The sequence below is a fragment of the Pelophylax lessonae genome (genome assembly GCF_965119305.1).
Source record: "Pelophylax lessonae genome assembly, chromosome: 7".
Lineage (NCBI taxonomy): Eukaryota > Metazoa > Chordata > Amphibia > Anura > Ranidae > Pelophylax > Pelophylax lessonae.
Window position 1 is genome coordinate 126,422,674 of NC_138774.1, and position 17,658 is coordinate 126,440,331.

The window sequence follows — 17,658 nt, forward strand, 5'->3', positions numbered from 1 at the left end:
CACGTTTTTTTTTTTTTTTCCATTTTTGGATAGATTGAGGGAGGGCTATAACCCCTGACAGATTTTTATTTTGCCATCTGTGTCAATTGCAGAGATTTCCCTTCACTTCCTGTCCCATAGCCAAAACAGGAAGAGGGAGGAAATTCCTATAAATTAAGAGAATTCCCGGGGAACCCCAATGTCACCCACCAGAACTAGTGTCCCCATCGGAATATTTACCTGCTATTACTTTTCTGGGGACAACTCAAAATGTGGGATTTTCTTTTACTTTTACTTTCAATAATAATGCTAAACAAGACAAATAGGGAGATTGTCTCTCCTCAACGATGGCACAGACAGAAATAAAAACACAGGTGTTCTAATCCCCCTCCATTCTATCTAAAACTAAAAAAAAAGTTTTGCCTTTAGTTATACTTTAATATTAGGAAAAGAGTGTAGGAAAGCATGATCTACATGCCTTTTCTCTATTTCCATAGACCAGCTTAAGGCCCCTATCACACATACGGTCCGTTTGTCCCTTTTCATCCGTCCGTTGACGGATGAAAAACGGACATCAATGCATCTCTATGTAAAAACGGGTGACAACGGATGATAATCCGTTAACATCCATTTTCATCCGCTTCCGTCAATGTCCATTTTTTTGAACGGATGAATGTCCTATTTTTCATCCATCAAAAAAACGGATGTAAACGGACAAACGGTCTGTTTTTCATCCGTTTTTGCATTGGTAGTGGATGTAAAAAAAGACAGATGAAAATGGATGAAAAACTGATGAAAAATGAATAAAAAGGGATGAAAACGGACGAAAAAAAAAGATGAAAAAGGGATAAAACCGATAAACGGATAAAACGGATGAAAAACAGATGAAAAAGGGATAAAACCGATAAAAAATGGATAAAACTGACGAAAAACAGATGAAAAATGGATGGAAAACTGATACATTTTGACATGACTGAACTGATGAACTGAACGGACCATATGTGCGAAAGGGGCCTTAGACAAAATGGGATCCAGGACAGAAATCACAGTAGGGCTATTCAAGGGTAATATTGATATAACAATAGTGCTACTTGAGCATATATGAAAGGTACAGCGCTAATATGTACAAAATCACTGTGCAAAATAAGCAAACTAAAGTACCTGTAAATGATCAAAGTGACAATGTGCTAATAAAATAGTGCAAAATATTGTCATAAAATGCAATGAAAAAATTTCTTTACATATAAATGCATCAAAGTGCCTCCAAAATAACAAAGGTGACAATGTGCAAGTAATTCATATCAAGAATACAATTCTTATAATAGTGCAGTGAAATGTTCAAAATAGATCAGTCAATTAAGGAGCTTAATCCACTCTGTGCAACATATGCTGAAATATGTGCTTGACAGGTGTTTCGAAGAGCTAGTGCTTCCACCATCATCACCCAAAAGATGGCCTCTCACCTTATGCTTAGACCCATGTATTACCACCAGGTCTAAGTAAGTGATTCCCATGAGGGATATAAGCCTGCACAGCTTTGAAGTGCAACCCCATGTGAGTCTTATCTTTTTAGTACTAATAAAGTGGATTTTTTGCAGAGAGCACTGGATTCTCATTCCTATCATACATGTACACTGAATAATGCGGGGAATGATTTGAGATCGAGGTGAACACACAAAGGGGAGGGGGGAGGGAAGGGAGAGGTAGGTAGGGGGTCTCTTGGACAAATGTATGGAAAAGGGTTTTCCATCCCTACCTACAGCCCTTTATAATTATATTTCTAATAAAATATAATTATGATATTGGTAGCCCTTGTAGGTGCCTTTTTCCTTTGGTGGTTTGTTTTGGGATGTTAAAGTCACCAACAATGAAAATGTGTATTTCAGAGGAAAGTAAGTAGGGTAGCCAGGCAGATAAGTCATCAAGGAAGCATGGCACCAGTCCAGGAGGCAAATCACTGCAATTATCAGAAACATTTGAGAAACAGACGAATACAATGATTCTCAAAAGAAGAGGGATAGAGAGGGAGGTGTAGGATGGACTTGAAAGTTGCACAGTGGTGATACAAGCAAATCAACTCTGCCTCCTTTCCATCCACTGAGTCTGGATGACTGAGTCCAGTAGAGGATTTCATTGGAGAGGCAGAGTCAGACTTTTGAAGCCAGGTTTCAGTATTGGCAAGAAAAGAAGGGTAAAGGAATGGGAGACAAAAAAGGTTATGAACAGAGGTGAGCTTGTTACATACAGAGCGGGCAATCCAGAGGGCACAAGAAAAGAGGGGTTTCACAGTCAGTTATCAAAGGAAGGAGGGTGCCAGGTGTGGGGGTGGCAATGAGATACTGGATAGTCAGGATTAGGAGAGTTGTCCCCCAGAGATTAAGAGAAGAGGAAGGGTGAGGAAAATAAGTTGGGAGGAGGATGTATATGAGCGCACATATCTCCTTCCCGTGATGTTTGAGTTAGCATGTAGGTTACATACTGTATTTGCAGGAGGTGATCGGTGCAGTAGTAGTGAGAGGGTAAAGGTCCTTTCACACGGAGCGGACCGTTTTTTGATCCGCTTCGGCACTTTTTTTTTTTACGGACACGGATGACATTTGTGGTCCGTATGTCCTTTTATCATCCCATCCATTTGCGGATGAAAAATGGAGATAATGCAGGTCAATGGGATTGCGGATGTCAGTGGATGATACCGCTGACATCCGTTTTTGCGTACGTTTCGTTTTTTTAAACGGAAGAAAAATAGGGTTCTCTTCCGTTCCAAAAAATGAACTGATCGTAAAGGACGCAAATCGGATGTCAGCGGATGACTATCCGCTGACATCCACAATCCCATTGACATGCATTATGTCCGTTTTTCCTCCGCAAAAAAATGGGATGAAAAACGGACATACGGACCGCCCGTGTGAAAGGACCCTAAGAGTAAGGATGTTGTATGTAAGCTATGGGGTAGAGAAGAGGGGTAAAGTAATGGTAAGTTGAGAACAGAGGATACTATTGTTAGAAGGAAGAGTACAGAGAGCATATTAAAGGGTAGAGGTAGTAGGAATCAGAGTAGTAAGTGATGCTTAAAAAAATATTGGTTTGCTTGAAGTCAGTCAGGAGCGGAGTATAGCCCTTTTTTGTTGTATCTTCTGCTTAACAATCATGCCAAAAAAGCTCTGGCAAAAAAAACCCCATGTCTGTGACCCCATAAGCTGATCTAAATTCATAGGGAAATGGGGTAGGGAAGAATCCATCAACTGATAAATTCTGAACTGATAAGACACTTTAATAGAAGGGGAAATGGTCAAAAACCAGACCAGTCACAGACACACGCCAGAGTAATAAAATAATTAATTCTTTGATCACAAAAGGCAAAAGGAAGTGAGAATCAATAACCAAATCATGGACAAGTTTAAAAAGGATCTTAAATAATTTGCCATTAGACATGTGCAAAATGGAAAAATGCGTTTAGTTTCGGATAGATTCATTATGTTACTAATTTTGTTTTGGTATGGAATTCATTAAGTTTGGTTTCCAAATTAGTTTACTTATGTTTCGTTTTCATTAAAATTAATTTCAAATATTCATTTTCTAACAAATTCCAACTTTTTAGAACGATTAGAATTTGTATCGAAATAGCTGGTTGTTAAACAGGGGGCCGGGAAACCGGCCGCCCACGTCCTTAACAGCCATGAGACAAAATCTGTCAGTGGGCTTCCCACGGACAGATGAATGCAAAGAAAAGAATTCCGGCAATTGCGTTGTGGGGTCTCCCCCAAAGTCCATACCAGACCCTTATCCAAGCATGTACCCCCCTCCTAAACCATACAGGGCCATATTCCCTCAACATGGGGGGGGGTGGGTGCTTTGGGGTGGGGGGGATCTGCGCCCCCCCCACCCCAAAGCAGCTTGTCCCAATGTTGATGGGGACAAGGGCCTCCTCTCAACAACCCTGGGCTGTTGTTGTCCGGGCCTGCGGGCAGGGGGCTTATCAGAATCTAGAATCCCCTTTTAACAAGGGGCCCCCAGATCCCAGCCCCCCCCCCATGCAAATAGATATCGGCTACATCGTGCCCCTACCCGTTCACCAAAAAAAGTGTCAAAGAGCAAGAAACCCAGGAAACAGTTTTTGACAAATCCTTTATTGAAAAATAAAAAAAAGTGACTCTCGCTGTAAATCCATCGTCAATCATAACGCACGTCGGACCCGAAAATAGAAAATATAAAAAACGCTCTGCCTCATGGGAGGCCTTCCATCGTCTGCCTCCTTTCTGCATTGACGGTTCTTATATAGGCATGGGCCACCTGTTTAGGTCACCCAGTGGCATTGCCCCTTCTGATGTCACATGATGTCAAGTGATGTCAGAAGGGGGTGGCCCCACCCCTTGCCTATAAAAGAACTGTCAAAGCTGAGAGGAGGTAGATGGTGGTAATTTTTTATCTTTTCTATTTTTCGGGTCCGGCGGAAGGACATGTTGAGGGAATGTGGCCTAGTATTGTTCAGGAATGGGAGGACGCTCGCTCCCCCCCCCTTTTTCCTGACCTGCCCGGCTGCATGCTCGCATAAGGGTCTGGTATGAATTTTGAGGGGGGTCCCCACTCAGTTTTTTTTTCCAAATTTTGGCATGGGGTTCCCCTTAAAATGCATACCAGACACAAAGAGCCTGGTATGAACTGGGAAGGGGACCCCACACTGTTTTTAAAAAAAATATTTTTCTATTTCCGGCAATTTAAATGTAATTTCATGAATTTTTTTCACCCCTACCCGTTCACCAAAAAGTAAGAAGCACAGGAAACAGTTTTTTGGCAAATCCTTTATTAAAATAAATAAATAAAAGTGTCCCTCAATGTAAATCCATCATCAATCACGACGCCTGCCGAACCCGAAAAAATAGAAAAAAAATTCTCTGCCTCCTGGGAGGCCTCCTGCCATCTGCCCAATGTGCGCTTTGACAATTTTTACATAGGCAAGGGGCGGGGCCAACTGGTTACATAACCTGGTAGCACCGCCCCCTCTCTGAGGACACGTAACGTCATGTGACGCCAGAAGGGGTGATCGTCATGATTGATGATGGATTTACATCGAGGGACACTTTTATTTTTTTAAAAAGGACTTGTCAAAAACTGTTTCCTGTGGTTCTTTTTGACACTTTTTTGGTGAATGGGTATGGGGGAATAGTCTAATGGTAAAGCACCCATTTCCCCATGGTAAGGGCATGTGGCCTGGTATGTTCCAGAAGGAGGGGGCTTGCACACGTTGCATGCTCGGATAAGGGTCCATTTTTTTTTTGGCATTAGGTTCCCCTTAAAATCTATACCAGATAAGAAGGGCCTGGTATGGACTGGGGGGGGGGACCCTACGCCATTTTTTTTTATGTTTTCATTTGCCGGCATACTTTTATCTACATTTATCTGTCAGTGGGGAAGCCTGCTGACAGATGATAACTCATGGTTGTTAAGAATGCAGGCGGTCAGCTTCTTGGCCCGCTACTTAACAATCAGCTATTTCTTTATACAGAATTCAAATTGATCGATTGTTTTTGGACTGATCCAAATTCTAATCTTTTTGAAAAGTTGGAATTCCTTAGAAAACTAATGAATGAAACAAATTTTAACGGATTTCAAGGAAATTCATTACTATTCGTTACTAGTTCATTTGGTCATCTGGATACACCTGCATATTCGTTACTATTTAATTTGGATATTCTGACACATCCGAATCTCTGAATAACCAAAAATTTGTCCGAATTTACATTTGGATCAAAACAAATTGCACATGTTTTTTTACCATAATGTTTGCATAGCGAGAGTGCATAGCATGATGAGGGTTTACCTGTGAAAGAGCAGAGAAGACATGATGAGAGAGTGACAGAAGCTCTGTTCAACTGCTTAAAGCGGAGTTCCACCCATTTTTAATAGGTTGGAATACATAGATCTTTGTAATCCCCTTTAAAACGGCTTTTACCAATGGAAACTTTTTTTTTTTTTTTTTGCTAGTAAATACCTTAATTTCGGCTTTATTCCTCCTCTCCTCACTTCCTGGTCCGATCGGCGATGACGTCATTCGGCGATCCGCAGTGTCTGCTGGGATGTATTCTATTCCAGAAATCTCAGTAGCTGTATCTGTACTGAGCCGTGTCTGCCCCGCCTCCGCCCCGCCTCCGCCCCGCCTCCTCTCATTCAGTTGCCTTGTATGAATGTATTAAGGCCGTTCTCTGCCCCGCCTCCACCCCGCCTCCTCTCATTGAGTTGTATTGAGAGGAGGCGGGGCGGAGGCTGGGCAGAGAACAGCCTTAATACATTCATACAATGCAATTCATTGAGAGGAGGCGGGGCGGAGGCGGGGCAGGCACGGCTCAGTACAGCTACAGCTACTGAGATTTCTGGAATAGAATACATCCCAGCAGACACTGCGGATCGCCGAATGACGTCATCGCCGATCGGACCAGGAAGTGAGGAGAGGAGGAATAAATCCGAAATTAAGGTATTTACTAGCAAAAAAAAAAAAAAAAAAAGTTTCCATTGGTAAAAGCCATTTTAAAGGGGATTACAAAGATCTAAAGTTCCAAAAATGGGTGGAACTCCACTTTAACACTCGTGCAAAAAACACTAAGGTATTTATTTATCTTTTGAACTTAAAAAAGAAACACTTCAATTTGCGCTGCAACCCCTCTTCATTTCTTGATATTAGAAACAGATGGTGGCTGACTATGCTGTGATCTAAATCAGTATGTAATCATTTGAAGTGTTAAAAAAATAATAACAAATGGATATGCTTATACATGTAACAAAAAAGGAACAGGAGCTTAAATTAGATAAAATTGACAAGTGCTGTGTCTGTATCTTCAATGAATATTTCATCCTCAAACCATATTATTTAGAACTGTTATTTTACCAGTCCATAAATATTATAAAAAACAGTCCAAAGTTCATATGTGTTGATTAAAAGAGAAGTATGGGTTTTGTTTATTCTTTAACTACTTTAGCCCTGGAAGATTTGGCTGCTCAAAGACTAGGCCCTATTTTGCGATTCGGCACTGCGTGATTTTAACGGACAATTGCTTGGTCTGTACCCAAACAAAAATTACGTCCTTTTTTTTCCACAAACAGAGATTTCTTTTGGTGGTATTTGATCACCTGTGAGATTTTTATTTTTTGCGCTATAAACAAAAAAAGAGCGACAATTTTGAAAATATAATAATAATTTTCACATTCTTTTATATGAAATTCTCAAAAAAAAAAAAATGTAAATTTCAAAATTTTTTAACATTTTAGGCCAATTTTTTTCTGTATATATTTTTGGTAAAAAAAATTGCAATAAGCGTATTTTGATTGGTTTGCGCAAAAGTAATTCAGTTTACTAACTACGTGAAAGATTTGTCATTTTTATAGTTTTTTTTTTTTTTAACTAGTAAGGCAGCGATCTGCGATTTTTTTTGCAGGACTGCGACATTGTGGCGGAGAGATCGGACCCCTGACTGACATTATTGACACTTTTGGGAGTACCAGTGACATTACTACAGTAATCAGTGCTATAAATATGCACTGTTACTGTAAAAATGACACTGGCAGGGAAGAGGTTAACTTTACTGGTGATCAAGGGGTAAAGTGTGTCCCTAGCGGCGTGATTCTAACTGTGGAGGGGATTGGCTTGTGATGTAATCACAGAGACATGCAATCCTACATAGCAGGATCGCATAGCCTCTGTGATTACCTTAGTGAGAATGACAGACGGCTGTGTTTACATCAGCCGTCTGTCCTTCTCTCACTGCAACGGGAGATCGCGAGTGGTCGGTCACATGCACTGACTCCCCAGCCAACGAGCGGGGGCGGGAGCGCGCCTTCGGCGGCGCACGATCGCCCCCTAGCTCCTCCCAGGCTAGCGCCGTACATGTACGGAACTTTGCCTGGGAGTGCCAGACTGCCCCCGTACAACTGCGGAGGGCGGTCGGCAAGTGGATAATTCATACTTACCTAGGTGGATGCAGCATCAGTCTGGCACCTCTACACTGAGAACCGAGTCATGGAACACTGCTGATCACTTGGTTCTCACAGCTCCGTGAGCAGGTAGCTGCTCACTATCAGTCAGCAGCTCTCTGCTCTGTTCCCTCCTCACTTATTGGAGCATTGGGCTGTGGAGGAGCGGGGAGCGGTCAGCTCAGGCTCTCAACGGCTCGCTGAGAGCCTGAGCTGGGTGTCGGTTCAGGGATCTAAATGGATCCCAACTCCGTGGTCGTGATGACACCGTGCCTGGACCAACTCTTTGACATCAGCCGAGAGCAGACTTCAGCCTATTCTCTGCTTAAAACGGGTTACAGGAGTGCAAAACGAACTGCACTCCTGTGATCCATGGATGTACAGCCAAACAAGCTTTAAATTTTGTGCCAAAAAAATTTGACCAAAAGATCCAAATCCTTATGTCTGTATTGTTGATCCAATCCACCACCAACACCGTATGTTCCAAACTTACTCACCAGATGAAATTGCGGGTATCTTTAAAAATCCAGCACACTCACATGAGAAACAGGGAGCTTCTGTGAATCCTCAGGTTTATGCAGCACTACACCTCAACAATGTTATTCACATAAACCCGGCATGATTGTACATATTAAGAGAAAGAAGAAAAAAAGAAACCTTCAATCGGGCTAAATTGTATTTTTATTGTTAAAAACAAAAACTTCCTCTAAAAATTCACATTAAAAAAGTGTCAGTCCTAACATTAGGCATGCATAGCATTCACATAAACCAAAGCCGGCATCAGCCTCTCTCCTCCTCTGGCTGCAAGCGCAAACTCAAACACCGCAATGACATCACGTCCAGAAGCCAGAGTTGAAATCGATATATATTACGTTTTTGTTCTCTGTGCTGGCCTGTGTACACTTACTGTGATATCCTGCAGTACAAGTATGCATCCCTTATAGAAGAAACCTGTTTCTATTATATTGTGCAGCAACAATTTATAGAGTAGTAAACTGACCCAAAATATTTAAGTTTTGCAGCAAATGTGGCTGATTTAGAGCCAGTGAATGCAAACGAGTGAAAGGCCTCATTCACAGGAGTGCTGTCACCTGTAATGCATGAATGAGGCATTTGTTTTTGCACACACATCTTCCCCAAGCTGCATGAAGGCAGCCTACAACAGTGAAAGCAGACACAGTAACTGCACGGACACAGACGCATATCAAAATTTGAGAGATGTGCAGGAGCGGGTGCACAGCGCTGAACGCAAATTATGTGCTTGTTTTGCTTTTTCTGCTAAGCAGGATATCAGCATAGTCAGCATATAGGCTGTTTTCTCCATGTCTAGAGAAAAGAAAGAGCTTTCTATATTGGTACCATCATGTATGATATAAGCCTTGAATGCTTTTCATGTTTGCCAGCAGTTAGGAGCTTTAAAATGAACACAGGTTCACATCAAAAGCATGTCTGTCATAATGGAAAATATGTGTGTTAGATGCCTCAGGTGAACGCCGCTGATGTCTGATTCACAGCTTCATACTAGTTTCAGGACAGTAAAAGTGACTCTGTTCACCTTTGCTTTTAGTAATGTCATGAACCCATAGCCTGTGTGCAGCTCAGAAGTAAGATAATAGTAGCTTCCATATAGACTAATCGCTTAGGTCATTTATTCTGTGACATATTCCCTTGAAGTATTTTGAACTACTCATAGTTAGCTCCTTAGCTTCTGCTGCCCTGCTTTCCGTAAAGTGGGCCCTTGACGGTCATAATATTTCATCAAAAAAGGTGACCTTATGGATATGAAAAGTCCAAGAGAAATCTATTTTCAATTAGCACAGCTTAGAAAAAAAAACTCAAACGAGTTGTCAGCTGGTACATTGCATTCAGTCTTTCAGGAGGTATTTTTTTCCTTAGACTTTTATTAGACCTGCAACAATATTGGGTCCTATCATGAAAAGCAGGTCAATGCAATAAATACTTATGAGAGATTGTAAGCTTGTGTGAAAATTGGTTCCTGTCTGTAACTCCCATTCTGGTATTATTAAACTTGAATATGTAATCTTTGTAACCTATACTCTCCTACCTCTTTTCAGGCTTGGGCTGTCCATAGGAATCAGGGAGCATAGACAAATTAAAGAATGTCTTTTTAATTCAATTTATCAGACAGTTCCATCTCCATCTAGCTCTGTGTTCAGTCCGAATGTAAGTTTGTTTAGGGATTTCGGCGTGGTCAAACGTGACAGCTTCTGACTGTCAATAATTGCTAAGAAAGCAGCAGATGGTTGTACATGCCATGTCCTTACCAACCTCTGATGTCACCTAGCCAATTCACTTACATTCCCGACCACATGAGAGAATGATCGGGGATCAGAGGAGTTATCCATTGCCTAAATATGGCTACATTGCAATATCTGGTCAAAAACATTTCCCAAATATGCTCATGGCCATATTTGAGAAATTATTTTACTACTACCCCTGCCCTTTTCTTTATACAGCTGATGACAGTGCCCACAGACCACTGCAATAAATGGCAAGGGTTGTAGGAAAGAGGCCTTTGTCCTCATCAACCTCAACAAGGTTTTTCCCTTCCATGTTGACAGCATGTGGCCTGGAATGGTTCGGGGGGGATACATTAGCTCAGATTACGGATCTGTTCACATACTTGTGCATCCATTGTTAAACCAAATGCTTATTACAACAAGTATTCCATTACGAAGGGGGGTGCCATACTTGAGTATTACCCTGGCCTCAAAAACCACATCTCTGTCAGCTTCTAATTATGTTCCTTTTCTATAAAGCCCTCTAAGGAGTTTAAGCACTTGTTTCAGATCCAGTTGCAATGGTTGGGAAGGTTAGCACATATCTGTCAACAGGGCAGCCACTCTGTGCCAGATTACATACATGTACGTGATCCAGCATTTCTGGGTAGGTGGTGTGCGCCTGCCGCCCCATCTGTGCTGTGACTATGTACAGCACAAGTCGATCAACAGGTCCTGGCCAATGACTTAGGCGCTGGGACCTGCTGATTGGCTTAGCAAACCACAGTAGATGGCCCTGTGTTTACTAATAACACAGGGTTCTGTACACCAAGCAGAGATGTGGCTGTTTTTTTTTCTCCCTGAAAAGCATGGAGAAAAATCAGCCACCTCTATTAGTAAAAGAAGCATATATTGCACACGATACATTTGTTAGGCACACACTTTTTCATTGCCCCTGGATTTTTAACCTTTCCAAGCCAGTGCCATTAGTACAGTGACAGCGTATAGCAGGGGTACTCAAATGTAAACTTGAAAGGTCCACTTACCAATTTTACATTCAGTCCGAGGTCCGGAAAAATGACCGTCAAATTCCAAATACAGAACGCCAACAACAACAACGAAAAAGGCATTCCCCAAAACCTTTGAACTATACACAAAAAATGACCTAACAAATACAAAACCAATATGTGAAATATGACACTCTTTGATCCATAGATGGGAGACACTGCAAACAGAATTTTGCGTCTTTTAGCTATTCTTCCCATAAGCCTGATTTATAATTTCAGCCATTGTGCCGGCAATGATGGAAAACAAATATATATGTGCATGTAAAATAAATCTATAATTTTAACTATACAGAACTACAGAAATGTTTTTAAAAAGATTAATGTATTTCACCTGCATATCCACTGAAAATATACAGCAAAAAATAGTTTGTACTACTGTAAACCATAAAAATGAAGTCTCACTGCATTTTTAAAGAATTATTTTCATTATATTATATGAAAATAATTCTTTAAAAATGCAGTGAGACTTCATTTTAATGGTTTACAGTAGTACAAACAATTTTTTGCTGTATATTTTCAGTGGATATGCAGGTGAATTACATTAATCTTTTTAAAAACATTTCTGTATTTCTGTATAGTTAAAATTATAGATTTATTTACATGCAAGCATTCCCGCACTTACTTGTCTTCCTAGTTGCTGTAGAGAAGAGACACCTCCTTCCTCTTAGGTGGCATGATCGGTGGTCGGTCGGGGATGCAGGGATGGTCGGGGTGTGAGTTTGGAGTGACCCATTTCAATGTGGTAGGTCCAGGTCTGTCTGCTTGGCATGGGCGCTCAGACGTTCATGCACCTTGCCCCCGAGCAGATGTCTCTTCACCGCTGTGTCCACAGACTACAACTCCCGGAATGCAGCGCGGCCAGGGGGCTTAGGCGCGAGGAGGAATAACTTCCTCCTCCGCTGTGAATGCTGGGCGGCGGGCAGGGCGGCGGGCGTGTGACGTCACTGGTTGCTAGACGCTGGGCGGCCGGTGATCTAGCAACCAGTGATAAAAGGAATAGGCAGCAGCTTCAGTGCAGACAGACAGCGGCGGTCCAGTGCTAAGCGCGCCTGGGTCCGGACGCGGCCCGGAGTCCGCCTATTGAGGACCCGGGGTGTATAGTATTAGCACTGATCACTGTATTAGTGTCACTGGTGATGTCAGTTATTCATATTACAGCCAGTGCCAGTTAGTGTCATATTTTCCGCCACACTATCACAGTCCCACTATAAGTTGCTTATCACTGCCATTACTAGTATAAAAAATAATAAATAAAAATCTTAGTATATATATACCATCATTTGTAGACACTAATACTTTCATGCAAACCAATCAATAAAAACTTATTGTTTTTTTTGTTTGAATATGTTTTATAGCAGAAAGTTAAATTGTTTTTTTCCCCCTTTCACCAAATGTTTTGATCTTTTTTCTTTTTTTTTCCAAAAATCAATCTTTTTTCATTTTTTAAAAAAATACTGTAAATAAATAAAAAACAAACTGGTGATCACATACCACAAAAAAAGCTCTATTTGTGTGAAAAAAAAATGGTAAAAATGTCATTTGTGTACAGTATTGCATGCCTGTGCAGCTGCCAGCTAAAGTAGTGCAATGCCAAAAATGTCCTGGTCATGAAGGGGGGTAAAACCTTCCGGAGCTTAAGTGGTTAAAATGCTGACCCTTCCTCAGATCTTTAACCTATTTAGAACTGTCCTCATTATTCTTAAAGGAAGTTTTCTTTCTTCTTCTTAAAGGGAGAGTTCACATACAGTCTTTTGAAGAATTCCCATTTCTGTTCTGTGTTCATTGATGCCAATATTCCCTCTCAGTCTACTGTAGGGCTTAGAGAGCAGCCCTGATCCTTGGAAAAGTTGCTCTGTAAAGGTTAAGTGTTTTTATCCTTCCAGTGTGCTGGTTGTTTACAGTGAACATTAAAGGAGATGTACAGCCAAAGCTAGTTTGGCTGTACTTCTATGGATCACAGGAGTGTAGTTCTTTCTGCACTCCTGTGACCCGTTTTCAGCAGAGAGCGGTCTGAAGTCCGCTCTCTGCTGACGTCACAGATGTCGGTCCAGGCACTGTGTCATCACGCAATAGAAAATCCAAGAAAGTAGACCGCACTCAGGAAATGTAAGATGAAAACAATCAAAACTCCTTTATTCTTCTTCGGTACAGCAGACAGACAGTACAATGCACATAACAGACGTGTCGGGTTAACGCATTTCACGAATTAGATCGCTTACTCATAACCACACACAGTGGTTATGAGTAACCACAAGTGTGTGGTTATGAGTAAGCGATCTAATTCGTGAAACGCGTTAACCCGACACGTCTGTTATGTGCATTGTACTGTCTGTCTGCTGTACCGAAGAAGAATAAAGGAGTTTTGATTGTTTTCATCTTACATTTCCTGAGTGCGGTCTACTTTCTTGGATTTTCTATTGCTTGGACGGCGGATCTGACCAGCACCAGCTATTGAACTGACACCTGAGCGGCTCTGCTCTTTGTTGTTACTGTGTCATCACGACCATGGAGTCGGGACCCACCAGGTGCCTGAACCGACAGCTGGCTCAGGCTCTCATGCTTGCTAATAGGTGGATTGGAAACAGATGGGATTGGAGACCGCCCAATCCTCCCCCACCTGCTCCAATCCACGACTGGCAACGAAAAACGCATGGCTGCACAAAAAAGCCATGGGGTGCGAACTAAATGTGATCAGCTGAGAGACACACAGCCCCATCCCTTTAGTAAAGATGCCATAGGCAAATGGGGACTTTGAGTGAGACACCCGCCTGTAAAGCAAGCGTCTCCATCCCTAGTAAGATACAAGAAATGGGCAATTTGGGACTTTAAATGAGAACTGGCGAGCACTGCACAGTGTCTCCATCCCTGTCAGTTGAAAAACAAGATGGGATAAATGAGGGTGTGTGAAAAACAGCCGATCCCTAGTTTGAAATACTTACCCACCAGTCTGCTAACAAACCAAAATAAACCTGTCTAACAAATAAGTTAAAAGCAGGAGTTTAGTTAACACATATTTGCAAATGCATGCGGAAGCTGCAAGGCCATTTGCAAATATGTGTTAACTAAACTCCTGCTTTTAACTTATTTGTTAGACAGGTTTATTTTGGTTTGTTAGCAGACTGGTGGGTAAGTATTTCAAACTAGGGATCGGCTGTTTTTCACACACCCTCATTTATCCCATCTTGTTTTTCAACTGACAGGGATGGAGACACTGTGCAGTGCTCGCCAGTTCTCATTTAAAGTCCCAAATTGCCCATTTCTTGGAATGGCTGGTGTTTTTGCCACTCTTGGTCTTCTTGCAGCAGAGATTGCAAATTGCAACAGTGAGATCGGCTGCACATGCTAAAAAAGTGCAAAAAAAAAAAAAAAGGCCCACATAGCTGAGCTGTGGGAAGTGAGCCGGGAGATAATTGCTCTACAATCTGATGGAATAGGGTGTCTGCTCCCTACTGTTCCATGAAGCTGCCTCTGGAGAACATCCTGCCTCATTGGGGTTGTGCCTCCCCCTCACTTTCCTCTTCTGCTCTATCAGGCACCCAAGTCGAGTCAATGACTGTATCATCATCATCCCCTCCATCCTCATCATCACTGGAGCCAACTTGGCAATACGCTGTGGCTGGGGGAACATGACTGCCATTTTGTTGTTTATCAGTGTTCTCCCCTCTCTGTAGGCTCATGTTACTCCCTTCCTCAAACTCAGAACCAACATCATAGTCAAGTAATAGCTGTGAATCCTCAAGAAGCAAGTGGCTGACGTTGTGTTCAAATAATTCAGCTTCCGTGCATGATGGTGGGGCTATGACAGAAGTAGCTGTGGACAAGGGGGCAGAATAGGCCACTCTAGCAGTTATGGTGGAATGAGAACTAGTGTCAGCTTGGGTGATAGAGGATGAGGAGGATGAGGATGGTTTAGTAAGCCAGTCCACCACCTCCTCTGCATGCTGTGGCTGGATAGCACGGGCAACATCGCTGAACAGAGACATATGTGCCCTGCCTAAGGACAGACCATGTCCATCTTTACCTGTGGACACAGATGCTGCCGGCCCCCTCATACTGTGGCATGGGAACATCTGCCTCTACTTGTTGGCCTCCCAGACATGATGGGGGGGGGGGAGGTTATTACCCAAATTTAATAGATACTATGGAAATAGGTGATTGGATACACTTTAATAAAATTAAAAGTGGTGTTTGGTGCACTTTAAATTGAGTACTGCTGCTGACAGGAAAGAGGGGGGCTTTCCTGAGCGTACCAACATCCTATTTAGTCAAGAAAAAACAATGGACAGGTGTTCACATGAAGCCCCTGTATCTATGTGGACTTTAAGAACACAACATGAGACACATATCAGCAGTAATTTTTGATAAAATGCAATTTATTAGACAATCATTTAAAACGTATTTTATAAAAAGAGGAGACAGGCCCTATAACGGAGCTCAGCTCACCCAGAAAGAGAACACACAGGAGATAAAGATCTCCTTACAATATATGTTGTGTACACCATACATATGAAATGTAGATCAGAAAATTGAGATGATACATATCACAATTGCATAGATATAAGGTTCTCGTCTGATCACCGGTCAACGCATTTTGCACAAAGCTTCTTCAGGACTGTAAGGGTGTAGGTGTACAGACATTATTCTTGAGAATGGCGTCCTTCTAGTCCCCAAGCGTAACAGTCTGGGAGGGGGGGGGACAGGGGAGCAAAAAAGGGCCAATCAGCAGTGTATATCTGGGTACACAGCCCATTAATCTAAGAATTGATTGTATATCTCAATAGGGACAGAAACAGGACCCACATGGTATATTGGGGTATGTTGTCTATAGAAAATCACGGTTGCGTTCTGTTTTTTATATATAATAATATCAGGTGGTGCATATTTATGCCACTGTGTACCCCTATTTGAGTAGGAAAAAAGGAGTGTAATTCCTATAAAAGGTTAGCCAATCTTCAGAGGAAGGGATGAAGGCATAGGTGATATAGCCATCTGCAAATCTTTTCCCAGTGTGTGGAGTGTCCTGTTCTCTGTATGAGCTGAGCCCCAATATCGGACCTGTCTCCTCTTTTTATAAAAATATGTTTTAAAATGCTTTTAATAAATTACATTTTATGAAAAATTACTGCTGATGCTAATATGTGTCTCATGTTGTGCCCTTAAAGTCCCCACAGATACAGGGGTTTCATGTGAATACCTGTCCATTGTTTTTTCTTGACTGCTGCTGATAGAATATGAAAAACGATAAAAACTGTATAAAAAAAATAAATAAATAAAAAAGGGGGAAGACCAGCATCGTAGTAAGAAAAACTGGGGTTGACAATTTAAAAAAGGGGGCAGGCAGGGGATTTAAAAAAAAAAAAAAAGCAGCAACAAAAAAAAAAAAAAAGTAAAACTGTTAAACACTGCACTACACTTACACTACACTAGGATATGCAGATGGGTCAGTTCATGTAGCAGGCTGAGACATAGTCAGAAAACAGGCAAAGGATCACTCTGTTCAGCAAGAAGAAACCTGATCAATAAAACAGGCCAGGCTAAGTATAGACGGCAGGCAGAGGCAACACTGCACTGGTGTGTCAGTGCCCAGGAACACTGTTCCTGGCTTTACTGGCTCTGGTGACACTGTATTAATGAGGTCACAATCAGGGACACTGTTGATGACTTCACTGGTTTAAATTACACTGCCACTGGTGTGGTCAGTGATTAGGAGCATTGTTGCTTGCTGCACAGATCTGATAACATTGTCACTGGTGTGACAGCAATCAGGAACATTGTCCATGGCTTACATTATTCTGGTAACAATGAAACTGGTGTGGTGGCAATCAGGAACACTGTTGATGGCTGTACTTATCTGACAACACTGGCACTTGTGTGGTGGTATTTAGGAACACTATTGCTGGTTTACACTGGTCTGGTGACACTGGGACTGGTGTGACTTACTGAAAAAGAACAATGTTGCTGACTTACACTGGGGTCTGGTAAAACTGGGACTGATGTGGCAGAAATCAGGAACACTGTTACTGGTTGCGTCAATCTGATGATGATACTGAGGTTGGTGTGGCAGCAATTAGAAATACTGTTCCTGGCTTATACTGATCTGAAAACACTGGGACTGGTGTGGTGGAAATCAGGAATACTGTAGCTGGCTTACATTGTCTGGTGATAATACAACTGGAGTGGCAGCGATTAGAAACATTGTTTCTGGCTGCACTGGCCTGGTGACATTGGGACTGGTATGGTGGAGATCAGCAATACTGCTGCTGGCACAGCATGTGCCTGTGAGTGAACATGCATGTCATGTTATGAAAAATGTGCAGAAGTAAAAAAAGCTTAACAAAAACCTTAGTTATGCCATTTTTTTATAGCAGTGATGAATTCCTGTATGCCTGAATTAATACGGAAAGAACATG